The sequence below is a fragment of the Vicugna pacos genome, unplaced genomic scaffold (assembly GCF_048564905.1).
Source record: "Vicugna pacos unplaced genomic scaffold, VicPac4 scaffold_19, whole genome shotgun sequence".
Lineage (NCBI taxonomy): Eukaryota > Metazoa > Chordata > Mammalia > Artiodactyla > Camelidae > Vicugna > Vicugna pacos.
Window position 1 is genome coordinate 70,650,676 of NW_027328740.1, and position 13,362 is coordinate 70,664,037.

At 44.3% G+C, this 13,362-nt stretch overlaps 1 protein-coding gene across 1 annotated transcript in view; it reads right to left on the reverse strand.

The window, feature by feature from the left end:
- Window positions 1–6,862: 6,862 nt before the first annotated feature.
- Window positions 6,863–13,362, reverse strand: part of LOC140693515 (trafficking protein particle complex subunit 9-like) — a 170,837-nt gene continuing 164,337 nt past the window's right edge. The window contains exon 14 of the mRNA XM_072957335.1: window positions 6,863–7,127. The gene's annotated coding sequence lies outside the window, so the exon portion shown is untranslated. The remainder of the gene's footprint in view (window positions 7,128–13,362) is intronic.

Sequence of the window (13,362 nt, forward strand, 5' to 3'; positions counted from 1 at the left end):
TCACTGTAAAACGGAGTTGGAGCTTGTACCTCCCCATATATATGTATGGAGTGGAGTTGGCAACTGAAAAGAAACTTTGTGTTCCCTTCAAGCTAGGTGAAGGACGGCTTTCACACACACTTAACTCTCAGAACTGAGCATGTGGAGAGAGGTTCGTTCATCCAGCACAAAGGGAACGGGTTGCAGGAGAAACCCTTACTCTAGTTTTTCAGTCTGTTTCCTAGTGCCGGTTTGAAGTGCCTGCCGTTTTCACTGTAAAACCGAGATGGAGCTTGTACCTCCCTTTATATATGTATGGATTGGAGTTTGCAACTGAAAAGAAACTGTGTTCCCTTCAAGCTAGGTGAAGGATGGCTTTCACACACACTTAACTCTCAGACCTGAGCATGTGGAGAGACGTTCGTTCATCCAGCAAAAAGGGAACGGGTTGCAGGAGAAACCCTTACTCTGGTTTCTCAGTCTGTTTCCTAGTGCCTGTTTGAAGTGCCTGCCGTTTTCACTGTAAAACCGAGTTGGAGCTTGTACCTCCCCATATATATGTATTGAGTGGAGTTGGCAACTGAAAAGAAACTTTGTGTTCCCTTCAAGCTAGGTGAAGGACGGCTTTCACACACACTTATCTCTCAGAACTGAGCATGTGGAGAAACGTTCGTTCATCCAGCACAAAGGGAACGGGTTGCAGGAGAAACCCTTACTCTGGTTTCTCAGTCTGTTTCCTAGTGCCGGTTTGAAGTGCCTGCCGTTTTCACTGTAAAACCGAGTTGGAGCTTGTACCTCCCCATATATATGTATGGAGTGGAGTTGGCAACTGAAAAGAAACTTTGTGTTCCCTTCAAGCTAGGTGAAGGACGGCTTTCACACACACTTATCTCTCAGAACTGAGCATGTGGAGAGACGTTCGTTCATCCAGCACAAAGGGAACGGGTTGCAGGAGAAACCCTTACTCTGGTTTCTCAGTCTGTTTCCTAGTGCCGGTTTGAAGTGCCTGCCGTTTTCACTGTAAAACCGAGTTGGAGCTTGTACCTCCCCATATATATGTATGGAGTGCAGTTGGCAACTGAAAAGAAACTTTGTGTTCCCTTCAAGCTAGGTGAAGGACGGCTTTCACACACACTTATCTCTCAGAACTGAGCATGTGGAGAGACGTTCGTTCATCCAGCACAAAGGGAACGGGTTGCAGGAGAAACCCTTACTCTGGTTTCTCAGTCTGTTTCCTAGTGCCGGTTTGAAGTGCCTGCCGTTTTCACTGTAAAACCGAGTTGGAGCTTGTACCTCCCCATATATATGTATGGAGTGGAGTTGGCAACTGAAAAGAAACTTTGTGTTCCCTTCAAGCTAGGTGAAGGACGGCTTTCACACACACTTATCTCTCAGAACTGAGCATGTGGAGAGACGTTCGTTCATCCAGAACAAAGGGAATGGGTTGCAGGAGAAACCCTTACTCTGGTTTCTCAGTCTGTTTCCTAGTGCCGGTTTGAAGTGCCTGCCGTTTTCACTGTAAAACCGAGTTAGAGCTTGTACCTCCCCATATATATGTATGGAGTGGAGTTGGCAACTGAAAAGAAACCTTGTGTTCCCTTCAAGCTAGGTGAAGGACGGCTTTCACACACACTTATCTCCCAGAACTGAGCATGTGGAGAGACGTTCGTTCATCCAGCACAAAGGGAACGGGTTGCAGGAGAAACCCTTACTCTGGTTTCTCAGTCTGTTTCCTAGTGCCTGTTTGAAGTGCCTGCCGTTTTCACTGTAAAACCGAGTTGGAGCTTGTACCTCCCCATATATATGTATGGAGTGGAGTTGGCAACTGAAAAGAAACTTTGTGTTCCCTTCAAGCTAGGTGAAGGACGGCTTTCACACACACTTATCTCTCAGAACTGAGCATGTGGAGAGACGTTCGTTCATCCAGCACAAAGGGAACGGGTTGCAGGAGAAACCCTTACTCTGGTTTCTCAGTCTGTTTCCTAGTGCCGGTTTGAAGTGCCTGCCGTTTTCACTGTAAAACCGAGTTGGAGCTTGTACCTCCCCATATATATGTATGGAGTGGAGTTGGCAACTGAAAAGAAACTTTGTGTTCCCTTCAAGCTAGGTGAAGGACGGCTTTCACACACACTTAACTCTCAGAAGTGAGCATGTGGAAAGACGTTCTTTCATCCAGCACAAAGGGAACGGGTTGCAGGAGAAACCCTTACTCTGGTTTCTCAGTCTGTTTCCTAGTGCCGGTTTGAAGTGCCTGCCGTTTTCACTGTAAAACAGAGTTGGAGCTTGTGCCTCCCCATATATATGTATGGTGTGGAGTTGGCAACTGAAAAGAAACTTTGTGTTCCCTTCAAGCTAGGTGAAGGACGGCTTTCACACACACTTATCTCTCAGAACTGAGCATGTGGAGAGACGTTCGTTCATCCAGCACAAATGGAACGGGTTGCAGGAGAAACCCTTACTCTGGTTTCTCAGTCTGTTTCCTAGTGCCGGTTTGAAGTGCCTGCCGTTTTCACTGTAAAACCGAGTTGGAGCTTGTACCTCCCCATATATATGTATGGAGTGGAGTTGGCAACTGAAAAGAAACTTTGTGTTCCCTTCAAGCTAGGTGAAGGACGGCTTTCACACACACTTATCTCTAAGAACTGAGCATGTGGAGAGACGTTCGTTCATCCAGCACAAAGGGAATGGGTTGCAGGAGAAACCCTTACTCTGGTTTCTCAGTCTGTTTCCTAGTGCCGGTTTGAAGTGCCTGCCGTTTTCACTGTAAAACCGAGTTGGAGCTTGTACCTCCCCATATATATGTATGGAGTGGAGTTGGCAACTGAAAAGAAACTTTGTGTTCCCTTCAAGCGAGGTGAAGGACGGCTTTCACACACACTTAACTCTCAGAACTGAGCATGTGGAGAGACGTTCGTTATCCAGCACAAAGGGAACTATTTGCAGGAGAAACCCTTACTCTGGTTTCTCAGTCTGTTTCCTAGTGCCGGTTTGAAGTGCCTGCCGTTTTCACTGTAAAACCGAGATGGAGCTTGTACCTCCCTTTATATATGTATGGATTGGAGTTTGCAACTGAAAAGAAACTTTGTGTTCCCTTCAAGCTAGGTGAAGGATGGCTTTCACACACACTTAACTCTCAGAACTGAGCATGTGGAGAGACGTTCGTTCATCCAGCACAAAGGGAACGGTTTGCAGGAGAAACCCTTACTCTGGTTTCTCAGTCTGTTTCCTAGTGCCGGTTTGAAGTGCCTGCCGTTTTCACTGTAAAACCGAGTTGGAGCTTGTACCTCCCCATATATATGTATGGAGTGGAGTTGGCAACTGAAAAGAAACTTTGTGTTCCCTTCAAGCTAGGTGAAGGACGGCTTTCACACACACTTAACTCTCAGAACTGAGCATGTGCAGAGACGTTCGTTCATCCAGCACAAAGGGAACGGGTTGCAGGAGAAACCCTTACTCTAGTTTCTCAGTCTGTTTCCTAGTGCCGGTTTGAAGTGCCTGCCGTTTTCACTGTAAAACCGAGTTGGAGCTTGTACCTCCCCATATATATGTATGGAGTGGAGTTGGCAACTGAAAAGAAACTTTGTGTTCCCTTCAAGCTAGGTGAAGGACGGCTTTCACACACACTTATGTCCCAGAAATGAGCATGTGGAGAGACGTTCGTTCATCCAGTACAAAGGGAATGGGTTGCAGGAGAAACCCTTACTCTGGTTTCTCAGTCTGTTTCCTAGAGCCGGTTTGAAGTGCCTGCCGTTTTCACGGTAAAACCGAGTTGGAGCTTGTACCTCCCCATATATATGTATGGAGTGGAGTTGGCAACTGAAAAGAAACTTTGTGTTCCCTTCAAGCTAGGTGAAGGACGGCTTTCACACACACTTATCTCTCAGAACTGAGCATGTGGAGAGACGTTCGTTCATCCAGCACAAAGGGAACGGGTTGCAGGAGAAACCCTTACTCTGGTTTCTCAGTCTGTTTCCTAGTGCCTGTTTGAAGTTCCTGCCGTTTTCACTGTAAAACCGAGTTGGAGCTTGTACCTCCCCATATATATGTATGGAGTGGAGTTGGCAACTGAAAAGAAACTTTGTGTTCCCTTCAAGCTAGGTGAAGGACGGCTTTCACACACACTTAACTCTCAGAACTGAGCATGTGGAGAGACGTTCGTTCATCCAGCAAAAAGGGATCGGGTTGCAGGGGAAACCCTTACTCTGGTTTCTCAGTCTGTTTCCTAGTGCCGGTTTGAAGTTCCTGCGGTTTGCACTGTAAAACCGAGTTGGAGGTTGTTCCTCCCCATATATATGTATGGACCATATGCCGACACAAAAGAAGAGATTGTAGTAAAGATAAAGTGGCTGAAATCAATGTGTGGAAAACCTAGCTAAGTTTCCTAAATGTCCCAACTTAACTAACCACAGGACTGCCGCATCAAGAATGGGGCAAGTAGCACCTTGTGGATTTTTTTTTAATAAATAAATAATGATCCACTTCCTACCACCGGCAATTATGATAAGACTGATTATAATTTCTTACAGCAAATAGTGTAGAAATCATAATTTCTACTTGATTCAAACCTCTTCTTCTATAAAATTTGTATCTTTTTTCTTCAGACGGATTTGTGCCTTTTGACCTAGTGATAAAATTTTCAACTGGCTTTTATTAAAAATATTCACCATAGTGAGAGTTTATTACATCAACTATTCCTTTATGGGAAACCCTTGTGCCTTGTCACTCTCTTTCATAATATTTCCTGTGGAAAATTCAATCCTTCATTCAGGAAAATGCTGAGCAATATTTCTCATGGAAATCCGTCCTAAACTGCAACCCAAGAAAATGAAATTGACACTGAGCAGCCCGTGAAGCCGGCAGACACATGCAGTGCACTGTTGTGTTCCCGCCTCGAATTTCTGTAACCAGCAGGGAAATTTGTATCTCAAGAAATAGACATAAACAATTTTCAGGACCTGAGCACACAGTTTCCCTTTCAGGGTTTAGTGGGCTTCCATTTAATTCTATGAGAAATGTTTAAAACAACAGAACAACAGCTGAGATAGGGTTTAAAATAACTTTTATTTCAGTGAAAATAAAGCCAACTGACTGTTATCATTTTTACTTTATTTGATCTCACTCTCTTACTTTACCTTCCCAACCTCCTCCACAAAATGATGGTGAACATCCCCTCCTCGGTCAGAAATCTAAGTAGAAATTACCAATCACATTGAGGTGTGCTTTGTTGTTTTATTTTTCAAAACAACCAAGTTTCATTCATATGATTTAATAATTAAGATCAGAAACAAAGTCTACTCAATAAATGGTAGACAACACATGTCGTCATAGCTGCTCATCAGGTTTGGCCCCACGTTACACACTTTTACATGGACATGTGCCATGTGCTGTCATGGGAAACGGTGAGTGGGGACAGGGCCTCTGCTCTCACAGGGCACACAGCCTGGTGGGGCAGGCGGTGTTCAATCATTGCCCTTTTGTCTTTAATATACTTACAAATTATGGGAAATGCTATTTAAAAAGAACAAAATGAGTCAATGAAAGTGAAAAATACAAGGACAGTATTTAGGCTGAGGGAAGACAGGGAATCTCTTTGAAGATCTGACACTCCACTGAGACCCAAAGGACAACTCTGGCACTGAAGGTGAAGGGCAGGGACACACTGATAAAGGGCTGAAATCCAGAATATACCAAAATTTCTTTACACTCAACAAGAAGGATGAATAACCTGATTAAAAATGAGCAAAATGCCTGAACACACACCTCATCAAAGAAGAAATCTGGATGCCAAAGAAGCCTTTGGAAAGATACTCCACAGCACCTGTCATCAAGGGGATGCAGACTGAAACAGCGAGATACCACTGCACACCTGTCAGAACTGCCAAAATGCAGAACACTGACAGCACCGAATGCTGGTGAGGATGTGGAGCACCAGAAATTATAATGCATTGTTGGTGGGAATGAAAAATGGCCCAGGTACTTTGGAAGACGGTCTGGCAATTTTTTACAGAGCTAGACGTAATTCTAACATATGATCCGGCAACTGTGCTCCTTGGTGTTTACTCGATGAAATGGAAACTTATGTTCACACACAAATCTGCATACAGATGTTAATAGCAGCTTTATTCATACTCAACAGGATTCAGAAGCAACTAAGCTCTTCTTCAGTAGGTGAATGGATAAATAAACTGTGGTCCCGCCAGAAAATGGACTATTATTTGGTGCTAAAATGAAATGAGTTATCAAGGAATGGAAAGACATGGAGGAACCTTAAATGCATATTACCAAGTGAAAGAAGCCAATCTGGGAAGTTTCAGCAACTGTCTGATTCCAACTGTATGGTGTTCTGGGAAAGGGAAAAACACAGAGACTGAAAGATCAGTGGCTGCCAGAGGCTAGAGGGGAAAGAGCAATGAATGAGGTGCAGCATGGAGCATTTTAAGGTCACTAAGACAGACGACTCTGTATGATGCTGTGATGGTGGATACATGTCATTGTACATCTGTCCAAACCCACAGAGTGCACAACACAATGTGTAAATCCTAGTGTCAACTATGGGCTATGGGTGATGATGACATGTCAGTGTAGGTTCACCCATTGTCACAAATGTACACTCTGGTGCAGGTGTCAATATTGAGGAGGCTGTGGGGGCAAACTGCAGTTCATACACCCAATCCAGCCCCAGCCACCGCTGTTAATAAAGCTCTATGGGTGTGTGGACTATCTGGCTGTTCTGGCATCTGAACAGTAGAGCTGAGCAGCTGCACCAGAGATCAGGAGGTTTTCAGACCCTGAAATATTTACCCCCAAGCCCTTGAAAGGAAAAGTCTGCTGAGCCCTGTTCTAAATGAATCAAGATTCACCCTGATGAGGCAGGACAGCAGGGCCCAAACCAGGCATGGTTAATGGGGCTGAAGCAATGTTTTAGTTCCAACACATTTGCTGAAGTCCTGCAAGTCCAGTGACAGACTGTAGCCAGGAAGCGTCTGCAGGAGGAGTCGGGAGCAGGCCTTCCCGCCAGGCTCCGGGATGCCGGGGGCCGCGTGCCGCACGGGGGCCACCCGCTTGAAGAAGGTGGACTTGCAGTGGAAGCCGATCAACTCGTAGAGCTCGGAGAGGATGCTGCACGGCTGAATTTTCTCCTCGGAACGCTGAAGCACAGGGAGAAAAGCAACAAGCATCTGAATGAAACACGTAAGTGAAAAAAGACCCATAAAAATGGTTTTCCCTTAAAACAGAGACCCGATGACACAGGAAGGAAGAGGAAGGCTGACTTAGTGCACTGATGGGACCGGATGCAGAAACGCAGGGAAGCAGCACTGTGCAGACACTCCAGACCCCCTCTGGGCCCCACCTCTCCGCATTCCACCTGTCCCTTTACTAGAAAAGCCCGTATTCCCTGAAATAGAGGAATCTGCTACCTAAACATGGGACACAGAGAAGGGAAAGAGGAAAAGGAAGGGAAAGTAAAGGAACAACAGTTCATCTAGACCCTAGGGTCTGGGCGGGACTTTCACCAAACACACAACTTCTCAAAGCACAGAGCGCACAGGGAGAGGCTGACAGAGTGACTGCGACTTCTGCTCCTAAAGCACCCAGCTACCTGTCAGCACACGCTGCGCCCATTACTGAATCATTACAATCATCTCAGAAACAACTACTACCCCGGCTCACAGGCAAGGAAATCTGAAACTCGGGGAGGAATTATTATCATCCTGGACAAAGTCCCACAGCCCAGTAGTCTCAGAGCCTCCGGCAGACCCTGGGCTAAAATGCTCCTCATCACCACGGGCCCTGAGACTCAGGCTGAGGCCACGTCAGGTCTGCACGGGCCCAGAGCACAGTCTGTGGGACAGGGAATGCTCCCACTCGAAGTGCCAGGTCAAGGCCCTCAGGAACTTGTGTAATGAAACCAAATCCCCAAACTCATTTCCAACCCACTGCCCTGTCCGGGAGGACTGCTCGGCACAACTGCGCTGTCACCTGTGCACAGGCTGAGCAAGGGGCCCAGACAGTGATGTGACATCCCAGTGGAAGTGGCTCGGAGACCACTTCATCACAGGACAGATTCTCCCGGCTTCCAACGTTAACTCTCCATTCCATTTCCAACTGGAAAGTAAGTTTAGACTTGTTTTCCTCTCTTAGAAACAAAGAGAGCGGTAACATCAGAGGGAAACTCAAGACTGAGGAAGAGTCTCCTGGTCATTTGCAAGGATAGGCCGGGGAGGGAACAGAGACAGGGATCAGAAAGACCCGTGTTCCAGTCCAAAGTCTGCACGTCACTCGCTTTGACAGTTTCCTTTTTAATACAGGTGATAAAATCTAATTATGATTTTTGGGAAAACTAAATGAAATAACGTATTCCACTAGCATAGGTGTAAAATCCTCCATGAGTGTTCCAGAAATGGACGTGATCGTGGTTAGTTACTGTCTGCCAATTCTTGTGTTCTCAGCTCACATCACCCAACCAGAGATGTGCGAGAGAATGCCTCACCAGCCAGCAGCCTTCTCCAACTTGGAAACTTACAGTGTCCGAAGAGCAGGCAGTGTTGGATGCTTTGCGGCACTCTGGAGGTAGCACTCCAGTGATGACTTTAAAAAGCTGGGGAGAATTTAGGGGACCATACAGTTCAAATACAGAGTACTCATTCCATGTCTACAAATATTCATCTCTAGCCATGATGAGTAAGAGAGGAAATACATATTCAAACATACATCATTTTCCCACATAAGTGCATCAAAACAATTTGGAAAGAGTGTAACTTTCTTCTCTAGATCACACAGCGGGGATTACAAGGTTTGTACTGACAGCCCTACTTGTAAATCATCTGCAAACGTAATTGGGTCCACTATCAGTCATCATAATTTGAAGGGAATGTTAGAAAAGAAAAAAGCCAAGCTAATACTCTCCAATCTTTTGTTTGGTTACGATGTCACAGAGGAGATGGACAGCTCAATAAGGAACCACTCTGCCGTGATCACGGAGCCGGGGAGCGGGATGTGCGGCAAGATGTATGACGCAGCCGCAACTGTGCCCATGATTCTAGGCAGGTACCCAAAGTCACCTTGACAAGGTGTGAAACGTTTATGCCCACGTCCTCATAACCTGACATGTATTAAGGAGAAATGGAAACTTATAAACGGCCAATACCCTTGGTGGATACACCGTCCAAAGAGCAAAGTCACAGTTTGACAACTGGCCATCCCGGTACCTTGGGATTCATTCTTGAAGAACCTTAAAAACCACTCCTCTGTCCTCAAGAAGTGCTGCCTACTAGTCCTATCTTTGGCTCATGGATACCACATGTTGAAGTGAACTTCAATGTCTGCACAGATTTGACTGTCTTTCTCCAGGTTCACTTGTCCATTCTGAAGAGGCCTGAGCTAAGTCCAAATTCCTTAAGATTAATTCCCTCCGGTGACAACTCAACGAGCCTGTAATTACAAGCCAACTGAACAGGACTGTCCTCAGCGAAAAATGTCACCAACCCTTCACTGCTTTCTTAAACTCCTCTCCTGGTTAATTGCAACATACTAACACCACCCTCCACCAAGTTCCCCAACTATGTCAAATAGAAAGTAAGGTCCATAAAAGAGGAGACAACTCCATAGTCACCTTTGAATTCCTAGCATAAAGTAATGTCAATAAATAGAACTATGATTATGGCTTCTTTCCTTTAAAACCTTTCTGGTTATTTAAATGAGACCATGGAAGGGAGGTGTTTGAGTCCAGTATCTTGATCCAGAAGACTCTGGAGGCCTTTTTCAGAATGGCTGTCCACTGATTCATTCAAAACACACCTTCTCTTTCCGGGAGGAGCTGTGATTTTCTGCCATGGGTTTGTGGTCACTCTCATGCCAGAACAGCTTTAAACTAAATCCTTACTTTGGATATGTTATTTTTTCCCGCTTCCAAAAAATTTTACTTTCCTTACTTCCTTGCCTTGAGGAATGCTTTTATTCTTTTCTTTCTAATTCAACCTTTTATAAAGCAGGATTCTCAGGATGTGCTTGGCCTTATATAAGAACAGCCATCCAACTCCCAGTGTGAGAGGCCACAGGCTCACCTCCTGCCCTCCTGCCAGGGCAACTGAAACTCAGTTCAGGAGCCAACCGGCACCCCAGGGCTTCTAAGGCTCACGTATCTCCCAGAATCCCTGCTTTCTGGTTTGTCTTGGCTTCTGAGAATTTCCCCTCACTTTCTTGACAATTAGCTGTGCAGCTTGAAAGATGAGGAAGGAAGGTTTTATTTCTTAATCAGAATTTAAAGGAACTTATGTAATGAAGCTTTTCACGAGTTTCTAGAACCCTCCATTGCTGAGACAGAAAACACACAAGATATTTTCTAAATTTAGCTGTCATGTGCATTTTTTCTTTGCTTTTGTTTTGTTAACTGCTAATAGACATTTTTTAATTAAAAAATAAAATAAGGTCCCAAATAAGATAGAAAATTGAAGGGGCAAACAAAATTAAAGAGCAAAGACAGAAAAATGATAAGTACTCTACAAAGTTAATAGAATAAATACACTATGGATCAGACCAGCAATTCTCAGTAACAGCTAATTGAAACCTGACCATGAGGTAAAACGTCTCTCCTGTCAGGAGATGACCAACAGAAAATAGAATTAAATCAACAACCTAAAATTCTAAGTCTGGCGAGGTATAGAAGTCTACCAGCTAAGTGTGTCTTCTTCTGGAAAAGAGGGAGACTCACCAGCTCTTTTCTGTGGAGCCTGAGCCCAGGGGAGGACAGTGAAGTGTGTTCTGTAAGTACCCAATTAGCAAAGTGAGTGATGAATAAAGAGATGTGAGCTTTGATGAGAGATGATACTACTATTCACTTGTCCTGTAAAGTATGTCTTCGCGTTCAGAGATCAATATCTCAGCAGGAAAATGCACAGCCCGGGACCAGACCACTTCTGTGATTGTGACACTGCACTTAGATGTCTCAAGGGCACCTCCAACTCCACCTGCAAAGAGCTAACTTCACGGTGTTCCTCCCATAGCCATCCTGCCCAGGGCCCTTGGTCGGGGGCAAGGTCTCCCTGCCTCTCCCAGCTCAGGCCAATCACTCACAGATGTGACAAGACCCCTCCTTCAGGGGCAAATTTCCTCAGTCAACGAGATCCACCACCCACACCTGTCCTACCAGGTACTCACTGGCACTCCCTCAGCACTGACTCTGTGCTGGGGACCATGCTGCACACTGTGCACACGTTATCTCACTGGATCTACACAGCAGTCCTGGGAGTTCGGTACATCACTGCTTCTATTGATTAGATAAATTGTTTCACTTCCTTGGGTGTGTCATCCAAAGTGACACGGCTACTGAGCCACAAACCTGGGACTGAAAATCACTTGAAAATTGAACACTGCTACACCTCGCAGCCACCCTACTCTGACTCATCACATCACCTCCTGCCGAGCCTTCTAAATGTTTCTAAGCATTCTACAAGACAAAAGTGATCTACGAGAGCATCGCACTAGCCTACTTAAAATCTGTCAATGACGGTCCACTGCTCTTAGGAGAAAGCCCCACCGGGCCTGAGCACAGCCCAACGGCCCGGCATCCGCTTTCCCTGCGCGGCCGCGCCGCCTCACCCACCACGCAGCTCTACACGTGCAGCGTCCAGGACAGGGATGCTGACTCCGTACAACCCGGGGCTCGTCTCACTCAAACAATGATCACCCTCTTCAGTGGTTACCTTCTTCAATACTGAATCTCAGAAAAATATTTTCTCTGGATGAATCAATATCTTTTTCCTTACAACTTCCCATCATTGATAATGAGCTCCCCCCAAAAGAGAGAAGACCTAATCCTCAGTCTCCTTATCTGTAAAGTGCAAATAACAGGGAAATATGAGAGGTTTTATTAGAAGTAATATTCATGTGAGGCTGAGGGACAATTCCCAACATACAGTAAGTACTCAATATGTGCTTACTTAATATTAATAAGAATAGATTACATTCCAGCAACCTTAAATCAATGCTTTATGGCTTTGTCTAAAAGACTACCGACAAACTGTTGGACGAACTGTTTTGAGCAGATCAGCACAAGTGTACTGGGCGAGGTAAGCGCTGACTCCAGTTACAGCTGCAACCAACCAGCACTACGGGGCGGGAGCAGTTTGCTCAAACTCTTACATGTTGCTTGAGCATTTAGTTGTAGTTATTGAATAAAGACAGGTATTATTTACTCAAAGCTCCTGAAACATAAATCTTCAAAGATTGATGCAAATTATGTTTCAAGTACAACACTCTCACTAGAAATGACTTGAAAATTATAGTCTTAGCTCCTCCGCACATCAAAACAGCATTTTCCTAATGTATCTGACTATGTACTCTGAAAGGATTGTTTAAAAGAAATTAAGATGAAGCCATCCTGAATAAGATCTCAGTATCATCTACACAAACCCCACCCAAAGGTCTCATTTCTCACTTCCACATAGGTGTTCAGATGGCTTAAGCTGGGTCTTGGTTTCTTATGACACGGGGGTGGGAAGAATTGTGGATAGATCAATGTAGCAAATATAAACCTAGTGTATTTGCTATGTAGGAATCCTAGAAATAAATAAATTGATATATATAGTCCCACCCTTATGAAGCTAAGCCGTTCCATTTACAACTGCATAAAAAATAAAATGAGAGATACATTTAACAAAAGTTTACAAGATTTGTACATTGAATATTTTGAAGTATCACCAAAAAAATTTTAAAATATCTTCATATATGGAAGGCATCCCATGATCATGCAATGGTAGAAAATATTGTTAAAAATGTTAAGACTTCCCAAAGTAATCTACATATTTAATGGAATCCCTATCAAAATTCCAGCTGACTTCTTTGCAAAAATTGAAAAACTGATCCCAAAATTCATATTGAAAGCAAGGGACCCAGGTCAGCCAAAACAATCTTGAAAAAGAAGAGCAAATTTGGAGGACTCACTCAAAGGTTACAGCAAATCTATAGCACTCAAGTCATTATGCTTCTGTCATAAGTTTGGATGCAGAAATCTATGAGACACAATAAAAACTCCTGGGGGGAAACTTACATTTACAGTCAGTTTTCCAGAACTGTGCCAACAACACTCCATTGAAAGTATAGTCTATCCAACAAATGGAGCAGAGACACCTGGGTATCTGAAGGCAAAAGAATGAATCTGGAATCTGGACCCCGTATTTTATATAACAAATATTAATTCAAAATGGATCACAGACAGAAACGTAAAAACTAAATATATGAACTTTCTAAAAGAAGACATAGTATGAATCTTTGTGGTCATAGGATAGGCTATGGCTTCCTAGATACAATACCAAGAGCACAAGTGATAAAACAAAATAGATAAAATGGACTTCATCAAATTAAAATCATTTGTTACAAAGGACA